This window comes from Labrus bergylta, chromosome 18 (genome assembly GCF_963930695.1).
Source record: "Labrus bergylta chromosome 18, fLabBer1.1, whole genome shotgun sequence".
Taxonomy (NCBI): domain Eukaryota; kingdom Metazoa; phylum Chordata; class Actinopteri; order Labriformes; family Labridae; genus Labrus; species Labrus bergylta.
In genome coordinates, this window is record NC_089212.1 from 1803618 (window position 1) to 1825186 (window position 21569).

Below are 21569 nucleotides of genomic sequence, written 5' to 3' on the forward strand. Positions count from 1 at the left end.
AAACATATAAAAGTACTTTGTTATAACTGTAGATTTCAGCTGAAAGTCGTACAGTCTGAAAATACAGGTGGTGTTCAAGATGCAAACACAGAGCCACTTATAGGGCTGCAGCAGTGATAGAGATGGATGAGATGCACTCACTTCACGAGCATCCCCCCTCAGACAAGAAGACAAAGTGATATGACGCCGACAGAAGCAGAGGGAAATCAAGTTTGAATGATCCATACAGAAATAGAAGGAGATATATAGGCAAAGGAGATGGAGAGGTGGTGGGTTTGAAGGGAAGAGAAGCGACTGGGGAGTTAAAGTTAAACTTTGACAAAGTCCTTGTTTGAAAAGTCTCCTGGATATTTGACAGTGAGAAGTTCAACATGTAAACGCTTAACAACCCCGACCAATGGGAAGGGGAAAGGGAGCTGCATTCTAAATGCTACACAAAAGAGTTTGTGAGAAATCAGACATACTGTGTCTATTTCCAGTATTTCTACAATATTTTTGCCATAGTTTGGATGATTTTATTGGCAAATTGAGTAAAGATTCTATTTGACATTTTTGTTGGAGAAATGTGTCATCCGTTTATTAGAGAAGTCGTCTTACCTGCATGCGTCAGTGTATGAATCAGATACTCACTTATAGAGAACCATTTACTGTATGTTAGTATTTAGCTAAAAGCAATGCAGTGTCTTACTAATGGCTCTGTATGACCCATAAAGCAAACTAAAAGAACTATTTTTATACAGTTGTTTTTAATGCCTGAACCCACTGCTGAGGGGAAGCTTTCACATGCACTGATTGACAGCACAATGCAGAAATGGCCTTTTTGTACATTAACCATGAGTGATAAAACTGACTAAAAGACGGTACTACTTACACGTGGGGCCAATATCAACACAAACCGAACGTTCCTCACACGCTTTAAATGTGTTTGGGAACTAAAAAGTATTTTGGTCTCAGTTACGAGCTCCTGTGAGGGCGGCAACAGAGTCGGTTTCTTTCATCCTGAAGGGTTGGGGTTCGATCCCCAGATCCTGTGGCCACAGACAATTGAGAATATCTAATCATGAAAATATACCAATATAAACTCAATTATGTAAATAGTTCACAAAAATAATTTTACACTGATTTTAACTTAACAAAATATACAATAATTAACTTGTATATTTATTTACTTCACATTTAAAGCTTACACTTCCTTTGACATAGATGCTGTTCGAGCCAACTTTCAGTTTAATAAGCATTTTATTTGTGTGTGTGTGTGTGTGTGTGTGGGGGGGGTCTTTACCTAAAAATATGTAACTATGATTACTTTCACTGTATTCAGTTAATACATCATGTACATATTCATTTCTGCATCTTAACTGTGTTTTGTTTTGTTATTGTTTTTTAATTTGGGGATATTTTAACATTATTTAGGAGAGGCTTCAAATAAGCTCTTTGAGTTTTCTGCCTTTTCCTGCACTGAATATTGTCTATTTTGTTATTTGTTATATATATGTATTTTTTCTTGCAGTGCACATAAATAAATACTAACACTGTGTTATTTTTGCACTCTGTGGTTTAAAAATACAAAGAAGCTTGCAAAAAAACACAGGATGGAAGACAAAACCCACCCTCAGTCTGTGTCCCTAACCTCACTGTCTCTGTCCATTTCAGTCATTCAGTGGAGGTTTAAAGCCAGGCTGTGGGCTTTCAGAACAAAATAAACAAGTATGGCTACCCTCACATCCTGTTTCACACACTCCATTTCCTACCGCTGCCTACGGTGAGAAAACAACAGGAGATAGAGAGAGAGCAACCAGGAATTCAAGAGGAAGTCAGAAGTACTATGAGCATGTGCGGTGATACAGACAGAAGCTCACTTCCTATGCAGAGATAACAAAATCCTATGGGGGGGGGGGGGGGGGGGTCTTTGTGAATTACTATTGTATTTCATAAGCAGGAAGAAAATGCCCTTAAGACACCAGAAACAAGGGGGAAATGAGCAGCTGTGTCTGTTTGATGTGAGACATCTCCTTTTTTACGAGTATTCAGAGAAACAAGAACATGCCCCACTTCTTCCAGAAATACTTTGTCTTCAAAGAATCTCTGATTGGACCCTGATCACTGCGATTTCTTTACACACGTGTAAAACAAATCAGCCTGAACTAAACTTTTTGTCCATTTCATTGTTCCAAACCTTATCAGCTTAGAGTGTTTGTCTGCTACTTCTGACCGAGGGAACTCTAAAAGGATTAAGAACAGGATAGTTTTGGAATGTTCAGCATGACTAACAGGAAAACATAAGAGAAACAGAGGGGGAAAAGAGAGAGTGAGGGAACTTCAAGCATGACTAACCAAATGCCTAGAGGTGTGTGTCTTATGTATGCATTTCCGCTCATGTATGAATTATCCTCATCCCTTTTGCTTTCTTCTCTTTTATTTCTCCTTTCCTACCTCCTCACACCTTTTATCCCACAGAGCCAGAAGCAAGGCAGGGGGAAGAGGTTAGCTTGGTGACCCGGGCCTACACGGCTGGCCTTGGACAGGTCTCTGCTGCCAAACTTCCCCCAGGGATCCATCTAGTCTTTTAACTCTCTGGGAGAGAAATCATGCACACACACACACACACAGATACACACATTAACACAACCTGGCAAGGATTATCAGGCACACATGCACACACTTACAAGCTGCCAGAGCAGGAGGTAAAGAGGAGGGTAATGAGGGAAAGCAGGATATGAGAGAAGAGGGGAAAAAAACAGGTCTGATAAGGGAAAGGGAAAATTATGTAAAAGTATACTAAATTAAGTATGAGGAGTAGTGAAGATGAGGGAGGCGAAATCATAAGTGAGGAATAAATGATTGATTTAAGAAAAAGAAGGGCACAAAAAATAACATATGGAAGGTTTAAAGCAAGGTAAAGGAAGAAGAGTATAAACAGAGGAGAAATAGGATTCATGTTAAATGCAATTTTGAGTAAAAAAAGAGGAAACAGAGGATGGTAAACATAAAGTAACTGATGCAAGAGAAGACAAAAAACAGAGAGAAAGTGAAAACAGAGCGAAAGCGAAAAAAGTGACTAAAATCTCTAAATGGTTCCAGCCTTCAAGAGGGTGATTGAAAGGTCAGAGCCATCCGTTCACATTTCAACCATCTACTTCCACTTCACGTACTCTCTCTAACCCCCCTCTCTCCCCATCCATCAATCCATCCTGAACTCCCTCATTCACCCTCTCTCTCTCCATCTCCTCCCTTCTATATTCCCTTCATCCAGCTATCCATCCACCCAGGCCGCCATTCATCAAAGTGAGAAGGGGACAGAGGGAGACTTGACTTTGACTTTGATCCGTTTTGCTCAGCAGTTAAGGGCTTCAACACACACACACACACACATATATATGTACATGGACACACACACAAAAGAATGATCCAGCTCAAGAGAGAGCAATAGTTCAAGTTGCTCTCAGAAGCTGGAGGGTTGCAGGTTGAAGCCCCCCCCATCGGCGCACAGGCCTCCGAGTGAACTCCAAAGCATTGCAATGTGTGGCACTTTGTTCATTAAAAAAGATAAAACAAACAGAGGCGGCTGTTTGATCTCTCATCGTTCCCCGTGTCTGTCTCTGCATCTCTCAATACATCACTCCCTGAAGCTATGAAAAAAAGTTTTAAAAAATCTGAAAAAGAAGCTCTGTCTCTCCTTGGTGTTGTCTGCACATTCACTGCAGAGGATGACTGACAGGCACAAGGAAAAAGAAGAACTAGATGAACTTCAACCCACACATACGCACAGTAGGAAGCAGTACACACAGTGAACAGTACGTGGGCTTGACTGTTTGCACTCTCACTTTTTTCATTTCATCCATGCCACTCATTCACTTTTTAAATTTTTTTTTACTTGATTTGTCTCAGAATCCAAACTTGATGAACTGGACTTTCACATGATAATCAAAAGACATTTACTTATTTTTCTTTCTTTCTAGTCAATAAAGTAGTAGACTATCCAGCACAACGGGCCTCACTCACTAACATGTGCGAAGAAATGTTCTCACACTGCGTATAAAATAAGTTCATACGCAAAATAACGTACCAGCCAATTTTGTTTTTACCACCATGCGTATGATAGTGAATCAGAATCATTCTAAATCATCAGGCTCGTGCCCGCAACCTGCAGTCAGCATATTACCACGCCCCCATCTCTCCAGGACATCCGATTGGTGTATCAGGATGAGAGCGGTGAGGTGGAGACACGTAGAGGTTTTTAGGAGACGGCCCCAAGAAGTAAAAAAAAAGCGGTGTGTCTGCTGTTACAGTTAAAGGGATACTTCAGTAAGCATTTCTGCCCCCCCAAAGTTGTTGCCAAGTAGCCATATATCTTTCTGTTTTCAAACTGAACACATAGTTGACTGTCTTATCATAGATGCTATTAAAGTTGCATTATGGGATACATACTTCTTTTACTTTTTGATTTGTTCGGCTTTTTATGTCTCGGATAGAGTCAGAAATTGGGGAAATGCGGGCCGGATTCAAACCTGGGCCACCTGTCTAAAGGACCAAGCCTTCAAACATGTGGGCATGTGCACCAACCAATATGCTACAGGCGCTCAACTTTAAAAAAACATACAAAAAAAACCTACTAGGTACTAGTCCCCCACTTTTCAAACATGCTCAAGTCCCTTGCAAATGTCTATGTATGAGATTAACCATAACCTGCATGTATACAATATAACACATCATGCAGATTAAACCTGTTCATTACATCCTCATGATGAGCATGTGAATCATAAGGATGAGAAATAGCACCGAATAGCCTAAGTATGTGAAAGCATTTAATTTGAAATATAACCCACAAACACAATATAGACAGTTTAGAATGTTACTTGGTTTAGTGAGAAACAAAGCGACATTTAGGACAGCGATGCTATTTTTAGAACGTGGATGAACAATGTTGAAGAATCCATAAGATTCATGAAAACACACTAACACACTCTCATACATATATCCGTTTCTCAAGCCCATGAGCCATGTTTTTTAATGCTGTGAAAATCTTCCTCTAGCTATGATCATATCACAGCAAGCACCTTTTATCTTTATATATAATGTGAGAACTGTTAAGGTCAGAGCTTATTTTACACCTGCCTGAGGTATAGTTATAAATGTCCACCACACTCACACACATCAACACTTACACATACACACTGCCTGTATTTCATTTTCTATATCTGCTTTGGTTAATCCACTTGGTTTTGGAGAACAGAGTGTCAAGGTTGAAGAGATACAAAGCTTATAGATTAAGCTATAATTAACATGCTTCACATAGCATGATAGACGGACTGATAGATTTTGGACCGCTGCTTCATTAGCCCACCTTCTATCTTTCCTGCTTTTTCTACCCTCCCTCAATTCTCCCTCCTTCTTTTTCCAGCTGAGTTCAGCAGTCAGCCACATCCCAGAGGGATATATCGGGGTTAGAAGTGTAGATCTAACAGCCCGCTGAAGAGAGGAAAAGGAAAAGCAGGCTTGGGAAAAGAGAATGAGAGAGGGAGAGAGAGAGAGAGAGGGGGGGGGGGGGGGGATAGGGGAGAGGAGATCAGCAGCAGAGTCTCAGGGGGTAAAGAGGTTAGAGGTGGAATCCTGACAGAGAAAGTCTGTATGAAGATGACAAGCTACCATATCCTCGCCTGGGAGCGTTAGAAGAGGAGGTACAGTAAGAGATGCTGAGGAATAAAAAAAAGAAGGATATGTAATATATGATTAGCTTTACGGGCTAAATCAAGAGCATCAAGACTGCATCAGATTACTAATTCTTAAGGGACTGTCTGAATTCGGTCAAATTCTTTTCCATTGCAGCTACAAGCAACACCTGGTTGCATTGACGGGCTCAAACTTGGCCAGCCTGGTTTCAACTGAACAACCACACTAAGTAAAAACATGATAGCCTGGTGTCCACCACAGGACACACCAGAGCTAATCCAATTAAAATAGCAAACTCACACAGAACAAACCACTCCGGTGACCGCTACAGTAGCCAACAAAGTCAAATGTAGCCAAACAGCTCGCTTGAATTTCACCAGAATTTAATTACAAAAAAGCTAGGTAGCCATGTAACCAGAAGCCTTGAACTCTGCTTTGATTTAGCCAACTTACCTCAACAACTCATGATTCAAATCCTGCAGGACAAGAGTCTGGTTTCTGCTGCCCCTACATAGAGGCACTTCATAACAAAATGTCTATTTTGGGAGGGCACTGGTAGCTTCCCTCGCTTAGTGTATACCCTCTATGAGTCCCTACAGAAAGCAGCAGCCTTGGGTTCATTTCAGCCCCAGGCACTTTGCTACATATCATCCCATGCCTTTCTTGTCTCGCTCTCTCCTGTCACTATGTAAAATGTAGCAAAAAATGCCAAAACTCTGTTTGGAGAAGTTTGGTCCCAAGAGGTGAAAACTTTTATTAGAAGCCTGCGGTGCAGAGTTATTAAAGAAATAAGTCAACATTCGGGGAATGATGCTACTCCTTCTTTCCTGCTGCAGGTTTTACTGATAGCACTTAGATGTATGAGATAAGCTTAGATTTGCATAAAGACTGAAAATAGGGAGCAGCAGATAACCTGGCTCTATCTATAGGTTACGACATCATCTGCATAGAAGGCATGCACCAGAGTATCAATTGAACAGTGTCAGCTGATCGTGCCCCCTTTGACAGACATTGGCCTACCTGCAAATACGGCAGAATGCTCCTACAGTATGTCAGTAGCCAATGAGGATCTGTTGTATTGCTAGTATACCTAGCTGCTGATTCAGAGGAGGTGTTTCCTTTTAGGCAGAGGAAGTCACCTGTTGGAAAAACTCTGATTTGTTTTCAGGGCCACACATGAATGAAAATGTGGGGAGTGTAGGAATATTACACTGTCTCATGCAGTTTGTAAGAGATGCACTAGTGGCCTTTAAAAGAGGAGAGACTACTAACAACAATTGAAATACTCCAAACTCACAGCTCATTTGATAAAATGCCACAAAGAATACGACGGAGGAGTAATGAAAGGAAAAACATTGGAACTGGCTATTAGCGGAATTATTATCTTTTTCTTTGGTATAGACCCTGATGACAGCATCACTGAAGTTCCCTCAATTACTGCATACAAGCGCTTATGTGTTGGACCTCATTTTTGGGCTTGATGGGATAACTTCCTTAGAAAAAAATCATTTTCTCATCTCTTTAAATAATCAACCTCAGAGCTTTAAACAGATGAGCTAGTTAAGTAGTTACTTCTGATGTTGAAAAATGAAGCCAACGCAGAAGTGCAAAAAACTGCAGTTTGTGTACGCTCTTGCTTGAGGCTGGCTCCAAAAACCCTGTAAGTCACATAAAAAAATGTCTGTTTTTACAGCAGAAATTAACATGTTTACAACCTGGTACAAAAAAACAAAAGAAGTCTGATTAGTTATTGTCCTCATGGACACACACTGTACAGGGGGGTGGGTGTGATGTAACGGTCAGAAGGCTTAAAGCCCGCATCAGCTCCAGCTCTTGGCCTGTCGTCAAGGGCGCATCCAGATGGGTAAACAGGGGTGGCATGGGCCCCCCTTGAAATCTTATTGGCAACCCCCAAGTGCCACCCCAAAATCCTTGTCTATCATTGGCTAATTGCCTTGCCAGAGGAGGGACTTATGTTGAAATCCAAGATTCAGGCTGTGTTGCAACAGGCAGCTTATAGTTTTTAAGTGTGCAGACGTTACTTTACATTTTTTCTTTAAATGTACATTTTGGTTTGAGTCCTTGAAGAATGAAGCAGAGAAGATACAATATGTCCAAAAAGATGGGTGATGTCACTCAAGCTTTGTCCATTAATATTTACAGTCGATGGAGTTAACATGTGAATACAGCACACTTCAGGCGTGCTGATAGGGTGATTTTGTTACCTTTGAACAAAGCCTGGCATGCTCTTCCCCCCTGCTCAGTGTTTACACCAAGATCAGGTAACTATCTACTGGCAGTAGCTCATAATTAGCGTACTGTTACTCTTATTTTATTACTGTTACTCTTCAGCAACCTGGCACTAGAATGTATTGAATAAAGAGTAGTTAAAGTTGATCATATTTTTAACTTATCTGCTGTTGTCTTGACATGTAAAAAAAGAAAGCACAAATGTATATTTCCCAAAAGGACATGCTACTCCTCAGAGCAGGCCCATACTGAAAGACCAGAGGAGGACCTTACCTTTAGAGATGTAAAAGTGGATAACACTCTGCCTCAGGAATCACATGTTACCATGGCTATAACATCATGGATGAGGGTTGAAGTCCAAAATCTTCTTTTCTGGTTTCACTCTCTCTGCAAAAGAAAGAAAGAAATGAAAATGGATGAGTGTTTTGGACTCAAGAGGCAACAGTTCAATGAAGTAACAAATCTTTTGACAGTGTGAATCACTTTTCTGCCTCCACACCATTTACAGTGTATTTGTAGTGACTACAACAGTACTTGGCCTACAGCACAGTAAAGATGTAAAGGGTTCTCCACCATTGACTGGTTTTTCAAAAGGGCTTAATTATCAATAAACTGCTCCGTTGGCCTTTAACTGTGAACTAAAGTGCTTCAACTGTGCACAATTGAACCAAGTGGAAGTGTGCTAAGTCGAAGGCACGTCCTATAGGTTGATCCCCCCCCGCACAGGAAATCTGCCCTCACATGCTGTTTCTACTGGATATCAATGACTTGAACAACCCTGGCCATTGATCCAAACTTATCCCTCTTCCTTCCTTCCGTCATCCCTCTCCCCCTTTCTTTTTTCATCCCCCCGTATTTCTATTTATCCTCTCACGCTTCTCTTCTTTTTATCCCATTTTCCCATTTGGAGTTTTTCTCCTCTCCTCCACCCTATCCATGCTTCACTTCTTCTCTCTGGCTTTTTAGCTTTCCTCCTTCAAAGGGTAGAGGACGCAGCTGAAACAAAGGCTGCTTCTGTATCAGCTGAGGCAGCAGGATGGCAGGAAGAGTGAAGGGAAGGGAGAGGTATAAGAAGGGAGGGAGGGAGGGAGGGAGGAAGGGATTAAAAAGTGACATGAAGGAGAGAGAATAGGGTAAAGAGTAAGGTGGAGAGGGGAGGGTGAGAAGGACTTGAGTGGAAAGAGAATTAAGATGGGGACAGGGAACGTAAATGACCCCCTCCCCCCATCTTAATAAAAAAATTTATGACAAATAATACAAATAATTATGAATGTGTCAGAAGGAGATAAAGATGCAGGGGCGAGATGGAGATTGCACAGAATGGTTGTATCAAATATCAGTCGATTCTAACACACACGCAAACACACATACACACACATACACACAAACACATACACACAAATACTAACACACAAAGAGTCACACACAGCCTGTACTAAAATCAGCCTGGAGCAGAAAAACACACATGCACTCCATCTTTTTCTGTGGAGATTATCTTCCACAGATAACTCAACATATATTCAAACAATATTTAGATCGTTACCAATCAGTTTGACCTCAAGTGATTCATTTTTTGTGAAATTCATTTCAATACTGATACAAGCAAGTTGCACCTTTAAACACTGGACTTTTCATACAACATATTGAACTTTAATATTTGTGATGGAAGAAGGAAGAAGTAAATTCATAATCCTGATGTATAAGTCTAAGAGTATGATGAATAAGAGATGTGATTCATTAATTCTGAACTCTCAGTATGACCTGGAAAAAATGAGACGTTTCTTTGTCTGAATAAATGTGCCCGTGACAGCAAAATGTGACCGACTGATTAATATGCAGGACCACGCCCCTCGAACTGAACGAGGCATTTAAATCCACTGGGAGTGAGACACTCATGGATTGAAAAGGCAAATCAAATACTAAATCTTTCAATCAGCATCTCGACGTTGCTTATTAACCCTCTCTTTTTTTATCATGCACTGCAACCAAATATCACTAAATACTGAATGATCTAATTAATGAACTAATAACAGTCTGTTTCCCTCTTCGAACACATGTTTATTTATGAGCTCCTTCAAGATGTTCCACTCTTAAAAAGACAGAAGCACAAGTATCACAGCAAAGTCTCCAAAGTGCTTGGAAGTCAGAAACAAGTCCAGATATGTACTGCAACATACCTTTTGTTACCCCTTTTACTTACAGACACAGACATAAGACTTCTTACTCGTGTATATCGCTTGCCATTGCTTAAAATAAACTATTTATACGTCTACCCTCGTAAAAAAAAGAGCCTTTGTATCCTTATAAAATATGTATTAAGAGGCTTGTGCCAGTCATCTTCAAACTTTTATTTCAGTGACAATTGCACAGAACGCAGCTGCAGCATTAAATGTTGATGAAATCCATTACAGCACAACACATTAAAGTTGCAGCAGACAACAGCATTACATAAACCGTGGGTCAGTGGTTAGTTTCTTGCTGATTCTCACAGCGAAAAAAAGACAACTCGTGCAGTCTAATGAGCCTGCATCCCTCGGGCGAGGCGTTCTGGACTTTACAAAAAAAGTGCCTGCATTCTTTAATGAGCCAGGAAACCGGTGGTGATGTGCCAAAGTGAAGTTTACTAAACATTGGTTGACTGAGGATGATGGACGCTTTGACAAATCCCAAATGTGGAACAAGAATCACCATTTTGTTTACAGGAAAAATGGTCTCCTAAAAAATAATGACTTTCAATTATTCAACATCTTACATAAGTTCAAAGTAGGAAACGCTCTATAGTAGGGGCTGCACAGCCACAGGAAGTCTGCCAAATTACAATTTGTTGACTGTTTGTTTTTAGAGTTCATGAATTGGTCGGTGTAAAGAGGAATCGCAGTGATCGTATACTGTGCCATGTTTCCTTCCTGCTATGTTCATACTTCCAATTCACCAAGTACGGCAGCTAGATCATTACTCCAGAGCCTTTACATTTAGGTGCTCTTGAGCATCAGTTTTGCACATTCAGGCTTAACAAGTCAAGAGCTAAAACTTCCAAAAATTAATTGGTCAAGTTGGGGTGTATTAACAAGCTCCCCCCTCTCCTCCTGTCTCCACTCGTTGTCCACACATGTTTCATCTGCAAGTGTATTCGAGTCAGTTTTCAGTTTGCCTCTTTTTGTTCTCTTTGAATTGTACTCTTGCCATTGTGCCTCTTAATACAGTGCGTAGGCTTGGCTATCTCTCTCCTCCACTAGGTGGCAGAGCTAATGGTTGGAGAAGGGGTTGCTCACATGAATGAAAGCACAATGAGGTTTATCACCAATCTAAAAGCCCTTACTCGCCACTGCTCCTTGTATGCTCGGGTTGGTTGGTCTGCCTTGTCTGCATGTAGACTAAACCACTGGCATATTCTTATTCATAAGGGTTTTTCTCAGTCTGCTTCCATCCTACCTACAGAGCTACATACTTCAAAAAAGTAATGGAAGTTACCATCTTCGCTCGCAGGATTCTTCTAGCCATCACTAAAGCCTGTACTAAATTAGGAAAAAGGGCGTTCAAGTATGCTGCTCCCTCTTCTTGGAATCAGTTGCAAGATGCTTTAAATCTTCAGGAGCTGGTTTCTTTGAATGTTTTTAAAGGTTGTCTTAATGATCTGGAGGCAGAAACATCTGACTGTAGATGTTTTAACTAACTCGTATTGCCCTTTTTGATCGCTTTGTTGCTGATGACTTCTGACAGATTCTGATGAATGGTTCTTATATTTAAGTGTTTTATGTCTGAAACCCTGTAGTTGTGCTGCTGCCTGTCTCGGGCCAGCACGCTCTTGTAAAAGAGATTTTTAATCTCAATAAGAGTTTTTCCTGGTTAAATAAAGGTTAAATACATAAATATAAAACAAATGAAACACGTTTCAGCCTCTGAGCATAACATTATCTTTGTGCCGTCCATGGGAACACAGAGCTGAGAATAACAAATCCAGAGGGAGTTTCACTTCACACTTTTTTAGAAAGTCATTGCTCCACGATCTATTTACATATTCCATGGAACATACAGCAGACATATTAACACTCACTGCATACTGCAGATACTCCCCCCCCCCCCCCCCCCCCCCCCCCCCGTTGCAAGAAACATCACATCCTAATGAAAACAAATCTCAGAAGCTGGTTTGGTGTATAAAGCTGCATGGATGTTACACTGCCAAGCATGGCAAACACTTTGTTCATATGAGTGGGGGGGTGTGGTTGTCCGCAACGGTTGACCGAGTCCATGGATAGAGCACACTGCCAGCCAGGCAGCAAGTCACTCCTCTGAATTATTGAAAGAGGTTAGGAAGCAGGAAGAAAACAGCATCTGTATGTGTGTGTGTGTGTGTGTGTGTGTGTGTGTGTGTGTGTGTGTGTGTGTGTGTGTGTGTGTGTGTGTGTGTGTGTATGTGTGTGTGTGTGTGTGTGTGTGTGTGTGTGTGTGTGTGCCTGTTTGTGTGTTTGCAATTGTCTGGTGTTGTGTACAGCAGTGCACCGCAGATTCTCAGTTTAAGCTCCCTGCTCTATGCAGGACTGTATAGTGGGCTTTATTGGCTCTGCTTTCTATACATTCCTGAGCTTATGAATAGAAAACAGGAGCAGTGTGAAGTAGCTTTTTCTTTTTTGTACTGACACTTGTAGTGCACATATTGTGTTTTAAAAGCCTTCCTTACTGCTTCAAGGGTTTTCAATCATTTGTAAGAAAAATATAATGTAATCTATAATTTACTGAAAAATATGTGGAACTATCACTGCTATGAAATATTTCTTAAAAAAGACCGTGTTTGCAAGACGCTCCAGAATAGCTCCACTCTATTCTTCTCTTTCAGTATCCTCTTAAACCAAAAAAACAGGCTAGAATGAATAGTGCAGCAGAATAAAGTCCAGAAGCATCCCTGATCCACGATGTGATAAAGAACAGGAATGGAGACAAAGCTTGTAATCTATGCTGCTTCGCTATTTAACACACCAGTGGAGCAGATGTTTCAAAAGTTGCTGCACTTTAGAATGTCTGCATAAAACAATGCACCACTTGCCCCTTTCTGACTCTGAAAAGCAAAACGTGCAATCGGTACGTTCAAAAAAAATAGGGGAACTTTCTGTCGCCAAGCACAAGGGCTGTTTAACAAATGGAGCTGTGGCAAAAATTCAATCCAGAAGACTATGAATATATATATTAGCATATATTCTCCATGCTGGTTTGATTGTTTATTTTTCACACTATGTTGCATAGTATGCATGCTCACTCATATTTTCCCATAGTTCTCAGCTGTTGCCATCCCACATGATCATCCATCCATCCATTATCTTGTGTCTTTGTTTGTAGGGTGCTGGAGCCGATCCCAGCTGTCATGGGGCATTAGGCAGGACTGACATATAGAGACAGACAACCAGACACACTCACACCTACGAGCAACATAGAGTCACCAGTTAACCTAACGAGCATGTCTTTGGACTGTGGGAGGAAGCCGGAGTACCCGGAGAGAACCCACACATGAACGGGGAGAACATGCAGACTCCTGTCTGACGGGGATTCTAACCCGGAACCTCCTCGGTGTGAGGCAACAGTGCTAATCACTTCACCACCGTGCATTAATCCATCATGAGCACTAAGCAACATTTAGAAAAGTAACATGGGTAAAGCTTCCTTTAAAAGGCAGAAAACTCCACGGGGGTACAGATTATTTTGTTTTTGCTGCGGCTCAGGGCAAACATCCTACGATTACTCTTTAGAGTTCAAGCGCCAATGACTTTCTAACAGTTAATTCACAATCACACCATCTCTGTAAAATAATAATCCATTTCAAAATCACTCACTTCTCTCTCCTGATAACTTGTCTTACCTTACGTTGCCTTATACTTAGTCTCTCAGTGTTGGAATAAAATAATAACAGGGCGTCTATTGCATCGGAAATATGGAAAAAAAAAAAAAAATAATAAAAGATGTGAAATAATTAAATAATTTCCTAGAATGTAGAAACTGTTATTGACTCAGGCTAAGTCAAATCTGCAGGCAGTCCTTCTATTTATATTCATATTATCTACCCAGCACAATCATAACAGCATGGCTCATAATTATCAAAAATCTTTTTTCACAATTTGTTTAATCTGCCTTAAATATCTGTGCAAATCCGCAAAAACAGACGTGTTTCAGTTTAATGGAAAGGAAAAAAAGGCTTACAGCTCTATTTTAAGATGAATGCTTTCATTAGTCTGTTGAAACAGTAGGCACAAGGGGATTTAGAATCTTTTTCTTTTCAAGGTTTATTTTTGGGTCTTTTTTATGCCTTTATTAAAGAGATAGGACAAGTGAATCAGGAGAGAGAATGTGGAATGACATGCAGGGAAAGGAGCCACAGGTCGGATTTGAACCCATTCTGCCCGCTTGGTGGACTCCAGCCTCCATTCATGGGTTGCGGGCACCCCCCAAGGGGGATTTAAAACACCCATTTCATGAATTGGGGAAAAAAATCAGGTTAATTTTTAAATACTTTTTTAATCTTAAATTCTATTCTTACACTGTTATTAAGAGACATGCTTCTCACACACACACGCCCGAATTCAACATACACAAACAAAAGCTATGGACATGCATTAATGGAGAGAGTGAGGCTGCTAGACAGGGAGCATGCCAGAGACCTGGAACCTCTCCAGACCAGACCACTGTTCTGATGTCCAATCACATGTACAGTTTTCCTTGCCTATACAATCTACACAAATCTGCAGATTTTGTGCCTACACACTGTTGTTTCATTTCCATGATAAAGATTGTTTTGTTTTGTTTGCATTCATATTTCCCCAACTTCTTTTCCTTTGTTTTACTCTCCAATATACACATGTGCTTTGTTGTTTCATCCCCCTCTGTGATATTAAAGATCTTACTGACTCAGCTTTTTTTTTATTACAAATATTTCCATTGTATTTCAAGAGGAAAATTCTGCCTGAGTTGGAGATCAGTAAGACTAATTATTGCTGCGGTATGTTCGAGTCAAACCCACTGGAACACAGTATGGATGCTCCCACGCGTTTTTATCACATTAACTCACCCAGTCACTCTGACACACTCCAGAGCTGCTAGTGTTCAACAGAGAGCAGTTGTATAACTGAGGTGTGATCAATCAGCCGTGGTTACACAACTCGGAGTGTTCATTCCTTTTAGATAAGCAGATTGAACTTTGGCGTGCAGATCGGAGTGTGACTTGGCTCGCTTTTGTGAAGCTACAAGTTTCACCAGCTGTGCAACTCAATTCAAAGCAAATAAGCAACACGCTCAATCAGCAACGTACACAATCAACAACAAAAATGACAGGAGTGTAGACTACTCAACAAACACCAGATGTGGCTACGTTGAAATGCGGCTCACTTCAATGGGCTCAGTGCTGATTTAATACAGAAACAGAAACGGGGACTCTAAGATTTGAAAACAGACGAGAGTTGTTTTGCACGAGTTTGGACTTGGCAACAACTGATGTTGTATTTGGCTTTGCAGTATTTTGTAATCTGTATCTTCTAATTCTAAAAGAAAACAGAAAATAGTGCAGTCTCTCTTATTTTGATATTTTGAAAGTTTATTCTTACTACACCAAACTGCCAATTCCCTTTCAACACAACCTCCAGCTGTTGTGATCATGGAAACTCAATGATATGCCTTTCAAGATTTATTTTTAGCTAGCAGGGTTGTCACCGCTTTTTAAAGGTATTTTTGGGGGTTTTATGACTTTAATTAGCGATAGGAGTTGGAAATCAGGGACAGACAATGTTGGAAATGACATGCAGGAAAGGAGCCAGAGGTCGGTTTTGAACCTGGGCCGCCCGCTTGGAGGACTAATAGTAAATGGTAAATAGACTTAAGCTTTAATATATTTCTTTTCTAGTCTTCTGACTACTCAAAGTGCTTTCACACCTACACTCTCACACCCATTCACACACTGATAGCAGAGGCTGCTGTGTCAAGTATCCCTCAGAAGTAACTAATCCCATCCATACACATTCATATCCTGCAGTAGTTTGGGGTTAAGTGTCTAGCCCAAAAACACAGCAGACATGTTGATGCAGGAGCTGGGGACTGAACTCCCAACCTTCCAACTGAGCAACAGCCGACTATACTATAACCTCCTTTCTGTACATGGAGGCTATAGTCCTCTAACAACTAAGCTACGGGCTGCCATGACAAACAGCTTTGACAGGAAAATATTACCATTCGATATCTTACTACCTATGCTGATTATAATTTCTTTTCACTGAACAAAAATGTTGATAACGAAAGCCAAAATGATTGTTCACAAAGACCACGCATGTTTTACAGCACATTGCACATGCAAGACTATACAAGACATTATGCATCATTTGTCTTGTCTTGGGACGTCTGTAGTCTCTCAAATGAATGTTCACTGGTTGGATCCCCAGCTCCTGCAGTCACATGCCCAAAGTATCCTTGGGCAAGACATTGGACCGCTAATTGCTCCCGCTGCTGCATCAGCTGCATGTAAATGTGTCTGACTGGATTAGTTAATACTGACAGACACTTTACATAGCAGCCTCTGCCATCAGTGTGTGCACATGGTGTAAATGAGTGGACATGCAGTGTCATGTGTTTCAGTAGTCTGATGACTAGAAAAGTGCTTTACAAGTTCAGGTCCATTTAAGGTATATTTTAATAAAAAAAATCTCTCTTTATCTTGTACTATTCTGCACAAATAATGAAAAGTCACCCAGACATTTTTTGTCAAACTGCTTTTTTTAAGGTTGAATCATCGTCCAGCTTCCTCAATAAATTTGAGCAAAAAGATAAAAAAGAAACAAGCAGTGATAAGATGTCTCAATCTGAGAGTCACTGTCCATTATTCACAGCTTCACACTTCATTCTATATCACACATCTCAGTATAAAAATGTAAGCACCAGATGACAACATATCCTGGTTGTGAGTCTGTGTGTGTGTGTTTTGGGGGGTGTGGAAGGACTCTCCAGATGCACCATCTGTCATCTCTGCATTTCTCATTCTTTTACACCTCATCCCTTCCATCTCTGTGACTTCTCCCCCACCCATCCTCCACCTCCAATCCATCTATCCATCCATCTCTACCCTCTCCCTTCTCCATCAGCCCTCAGTACATCTGGCTCTCTCGCTGCACATTAGCAGCACCGTCTGGGTGGAAACTCACACCGTGTGTGTGTCGGAACAAGAAGATCAAACTCTCTTTGTATCGCATGTGTCACTGATTTAAACCCGTTCTAAACGACTAACTGTGTAGCATTCATGAAATTATTTTTTATATGTTTTCATCAGAAAGTGAGTTCTTGACAATTTATTTTACAAGGATGGAAGCCTACAGTTCCCAAATGGCAAATTACAAAGGCACTTAGAGCGTTCAAGCATTTATACAGCTGTTATAGATGTAAATGTCTCTTTAAGTCAGTCTGCAAATGCATCTAACTTGTCATTCCCTCGCAACAAAGAAGGGATGGATTACAGTTCTGAACATGATGAAAGGAGAGAGATGTAAACAGAGTGTGTGGGTGCATTAAAAGGAACACAAACACTGTTTTTGCTGCCTGTTTGTCAAAGTCACTAACAAATCAAGTGTTTAGGCTGCCTTACAAAATATGTAACGTGTTGAACTGTATTGTATTCAACTGAGTAGGGATGGGTTCAGTTTGTCAGCTAAATGGTAAACATCATCACCCTCGCTAGTCTCTGAAATAATTTCTAGATGGTTAAAGTAATAATTAATATTTGTATCAATGTAGGACCACAATGTTGGTTAAATGTTGTGTCTAAGCTGTAATGCAGCCACCCGCCAATAGCTGGGGCTGTTGCTCCTGTTAATGGGCTTGCTCTCCGACTCCACTGCCTGGATGTAAACCTGCACAAGGGCTAGATGCCATCGTGTTGGAACAGCGCAGGTAAACTGGAAAAGAAACACTAGACCCGACGGATGTGTGACCACATTCAGGCCGGTCATGTGGACGTTTACCTGCAAGGAGGACCGAAGGCTGGCGGCGCTAGCAATGGTAACATCAGCAACACCATGCAAATCAATTTGACATTGTTTACCCTCGGAGTAATTCAAATCGCAAAGTGTGTAAATAGCCATCAGTTCAGCTGTTTATGATTGAGATGAACTACTTCAAATAGCAGTTAAATAGGCTACATCCAATTTGGTTTTGGACAATGTTAAGCTAAATTAACTGTGCTTAATTTCCTCTGTTTTCTGAGTGATTTCAGATCAAGACTAGTCACTAGTTATCATTTCAATTTCAATTTAACTGACAGAGAAATTGGTCTCTCAGATCATTATTTTGCTTTGAGCAAGAATCAGTTTAGGTTCCTCATCAGTAGTGGAAGCAATGAACAGAATTACAAAGAAACAGACAAGCAAGAAGTACGAGCTGGAGCCCCGACTTGATAAAGCTACAGTATATCTCGGCTATTCTGACCTAAAAAAAAATTAAAGCTCTCTTACTTAAGTTGTCAACTGGCCATTTCTGTGACAGAGAGTGTAGTAAATGTAGGGGCTCTAGAGTAAAATGGATTATCAAGTGAAAGAGCAGTGACTGCAGCCGAGTGGCATGCAAAACTCAGTCACAGCCAAGAATAAGTGCAGTCTGGTTTTGGGTAGATGTAATAAATGATTTATAGATTTCGCTTTCACCAAATTATACATTTTTATTGCATTTTTTATTCAACAATAAAGCTGATTAATTAAAGCATATTCTGGCCTTTAAATTATTTGATTAAATATGTACTATGGTTACTGCCTTTAAGCGCTGTATAACGGTGTAAATCTCTGGTATAAGTGCTTCCTGTTCATTTTCTTATTTGTATCCTTTTGTTTCTCTTTTCCTCGTGTGTGCATTTCCCTATAGTTAAGTCTTCAGTGTGTCCTGTTTTACTTTGTCATTTCTTATCCTTGTGTTTCTCGATGTCCTGTGTCTATTGTTACTGTTACATTCTTGACTTCTCTGTGTGTCTTTAGTATATCCTGTTTTATTTTGTAGTTCTTGTACCCAGTGTTTCTGGTCTTGTCTATTACTTCCTCCCTTTGTCTGGTTTCCCTCCATTGTGATAGTCCTGATGGTACCTGTGTCATTAGTCTCACCAGTGTCTATTTAGTTTCAGTGTACCTTCAGTCTTCTTGTCAGTTCTTCTGTCTACCTACCAGTGGTCTTACATCTATCTACCCGAGTTCCTAGTGTTTCCCTGTGACTCTTTGTTTTCTCCTTGTGAATCTTTTGTTGGATTTTGATGAACTTTCTTTCTTATAAAAAGTCCTTTATTGTTTTCCATTTTGCCATTCTTGTTCAAATCAATCTCTTCTGTTTAGTTCTGTATTTGGGTCCAATCACGCCTTCATCATTTAAACCTGACAGCAGTGTTCATATAGATGATCATGTATAGTTGTCGGCGGTCTGCTCCAGTCCACTACCAGACAAATAATCTCTTCCCCCAGTGCCCCCTTAAGCACATAATCCATCCATATAATCAGGACTAGAAACACAATGGTAGCAAAGGTTATCTGCTCACTGGATACTTGAAGCTCTGTGGATATGCCTGCTCAGTTCTGCTTTAGCACATGCTCGGCATCAATGAGTGTGACCCGCCCTCCATCTCCACAACAATGAGGGCATCTCCTTCAGGTCACCAAACTCCCTTTTTCACCTGGCTTCAGAAAAGCATCAAACGCAGAGAATGAGAATGTCAGAATGCAGGAGGGAGAAAGTGAGTGGCCAACTCCTTAAAACTTCAACATCACTTGTACAGAAATGCACATTCAGCACTGACACAAAAAGTAAAGTACTCTGTGCAAGCATGGCTTTCTCTAAAATCCCATTGCTAGCGTCTTAGCTCCACTTAAGCTCTTTTCACACTAACAGAGGCAGCAAACTGCAGCTAAAAAAGACACACTGCAAAAGGCCACCTTGCTGGTTTCAGAGCCTTTAACAATGTCCTTTTGAAAAACCCCACAACTCGCACAACAAAAGATGAGACACCTGTCGCTTGTAAACCTGGACTATTGGATTTGAAGTGCAGCCTTTAGAGTCAAACCCTCTGAAACATATTCTGATGTTTGTAGTCGGCTTGAATTGAATTCCTCAATGTTTGGCCGTTCACTGAGGAGGATTTGTGGCACAAAGGGCCTGTCAGTAAGGAGCCATTGTAAAAAAAGTGAAGAATGCAAGGTTCATGCGGCTTGTGTTTTTCTTTCAGATTCAGTTCTGCAGCATATCTCAGAGATTTATGCCTTTTACAGTAGGTCTTGATGTGCCTATGTTCCTGTTGTGTCTTTGTCTAAAGCACCAAGCACCTTCTTCAAGGTGATCACAACATATTACATTGTATAGGACTGACAGTAATCTAGCTCAAAGCATCAGGACACTCACAAACATACACTCAGAGAACAAACAATTGAATCCCTCAGAATGATCCTACATTCAGTGTCTCTGCGGTAATATGGTTGCTTCTTTGCACAAGACGGTTCAGGCTTTTTACTGGTTCCTTCCTCATTGCTGTGAGGTTCAAGGATTTGTGATTACTGCAGATCACAGGTCAGCCTTTAATATTTGATGGCAGCATGTTATTGAAATAACCCAGAGCTGTTGCTAAGTAACTGGTAAATCAGAATCAGACAACTTCTTCATATCATCCATATCATCTTTCAGGTCACCCCTGCGTATTACTGCATATTGAACCTTTCATAACGCTGAAAAGGTTCAGAGATGTTGGTTTTATGTCAGCTAATCAAATCACATACAAAGTAAATGGTTGATCTTGTTTTCCTTGAATTACTTACTGGGGCTCAGATTTATCTGTGCCCTGTCTATTTATTTGCTACTATCAGTAATGAATGCAAGTTTGGAGGAGATGTTGACATTTCTGGGGTAGCCATCACCAGTGGAGTCTATTAAATTGACTTTAATCTTGATGTTAATGAAATAACATAAAATCCCATCCATCATGCATGAGCATTTTGATCTGGAAAAAAGGTTTCTCACAATATGCTGGTTGACAGAGATGCACATTTCTTTGAAATACGCACAGAATGATCACAATAATGTGTGGGGTGCGGGGAAATGCTGATCAATACTTGTGACACAGCCATTTCTTGGCCAAGTGCTGAGTTTTTAAAAAACGTATTCACCATTGAATATTCACTGTTTTGGAAGAAAAACTCCCACTAAGGTGTTTGACCGCTTTTTTCTGCTTTTAATAGCTACCTTGCTTTAAGGCTTTTTATACCAGACAAACATTTCTGTGGAGAATACTGCAGGTGTTAATATAAACTTTGCTGTATAGAAGGAAGAGTCAAGGAATCATAAAACTTTTTTTCTGGAAATCACTATGTCTATTAAATGTATAACGGCTGTGGGTCAGTGGTAGAGCCGGTTGTCTTTCAACCAGAAGATCAGGGGGTCGATTCCCCACTCCTGAAGTCATACAGTATGTCCTTGGCCAAGACACTTAACCCCAAGTTGCTCTCACTGCTTCTTTGACGGCAGCATATGAATGTGTATTAATGGAATTGGTTAATACTGGCCTCTGCCATCAGTGTGTAAATGGGAAGGTGTGACATGTGATGTAAAAGCACTCTCAAAAGACATGAAGAGCGATATACAAGCTCAAGTGCATTAACCATTTATAAATT

General features: G+C 40.6%; 1 protein-coding gene across 4 annotated transcripts in view; it reads right to left on the reverse strand.

Moving 5' to 3' along the window:
* lrfn5a (leucine rich repeat and fibronectin type III domain containing 5a) overlaps positions 1-21569 on the reverse strand; it is a 141593-nt gene that overhangs the window by 61790 nt on the left and 58234 nt on the right. For all 4 annotated transcript variants that reach the window (XM_065966415.1, XM_065966416.1, XM_020648464.3 and 1 more), the window contains one exon: positions 8194-8307. The gene's annotated coding sequence lies outside the window, so the exon portion shown is untranslated. The remainder of the gene's footprint in view (positions 1-8193; positions 8308-21569) is intronic.